A 1068-nucleotide genomic window follows, 5' to 3' on the forward strand; every position below is an offset into this window, starting at 1 on the left:
CTCTGTGAACATGAAGCTCAGCACTATTTAAGGAAAACACCAGAATCATCTGCACAACCAAGTGAAACAATTCTTTGGGATGTTCATACGGATTCAAATTCTAATCATTAGGAAAAAGGCTCATCTAGTAATGAGAAATTATTTGTCTGCCAGTTTCTACCAGCCAATCAAGGAAAGATTCTACAGAACCAAAGACATGTATAGAAAGTATGGAAAGGAAAACTTTAGTTCAGAATGGAAATGAATGTTCTGATAACACTGTTTCGAATATAAGCTTGACAGACCAAAAGATGCCTGACATGGAGCCAAATTCTGAAAATAATTGTAGTAGTAGTGATTTAGTCAACAGACACAGTGAAATAGAGCAAACACCTTTAATTTCATCAGATCCTGCTTTGAAAATTGACAGAATCGGGACAGAACATGGTTCCGTTGTATCCGGTGTTGTACCACAAGAACACAATACCTCGCCAGTATCTCAGGCACCTTCCAAACCAAATCTGACAAGTGAACATACTTCATATAGCTTAATTTTAACAAAATCATTTACCTTAATTAATGGTATTTTAGTTTGCCAAAATTCAGAAAATTTCTGACTGGTAGAGTAGATGCCTGTTCTGATCAAGTTAACGTGTGTTTAAAAAAAAAAAAACAGTGAAAAGATTAAGATGTGGCAAATGCCTGACCACCTACTGTAAGGCAGAAGCCCTTGAGGCTCATCTTGCACAAAAGAAATGTCACACACTCTTTGGATTTGATTCAGATAGCAAAAATGCCTGATAAAAATGTTTCAGAAAGATCTGTCAAGCAGTAGTGTGAAAAAAGCACTATATGAAAATGCATCATCAGTTTGCTATTTCCTTGATGGCCGTAATTTTAGAGTGATCTTAGATTACTAAAGTTCAGGACAAAACACATTTTCTAGAATGAACTCAGAGATGTGCTGACTTAGACTCCAAAAGGGTTATTATAAAACTCCCAAAGTACCAGTTTTCCAGAAAACCACATTTAAAAAAACTTTATGATGATTAATAGCAGCAGTATGTTCAGTTTTACTTATATGAGAAA

At 35.2% G+C, this 1068-nt stretch overlaps 1 pseudogene; it reads left to right on the forward strand.

Moving 5' to 3' along the window:
- The first annotated feature begins 209 nt into the window (after nt 1-209).
- Nucleotides 210-780, forward strand: LOC105726345 (zinc finger protein 654-like; annotated as a pseudogene).
- The last annotated feature ends 288 nt before the right edge of the window (nt 781-1068 follow it).

Source organism: Aotus nancymaae, unplaced genomic scaffold (genome assembly GCF_030222135.1).
Source record: "Aotus nancymaae isolate 86718 unplaced genomic scaffold, 86718_ANA_hifiasm-v0.15.2.pri h1tg000079l, whole genome shotgun sequence".
Lineage (NCBI taxonomy): Eukaryota > Metazoa > Chordata > Mammalia > Primates > Aotidae > Aotus > Aotus nancymaae.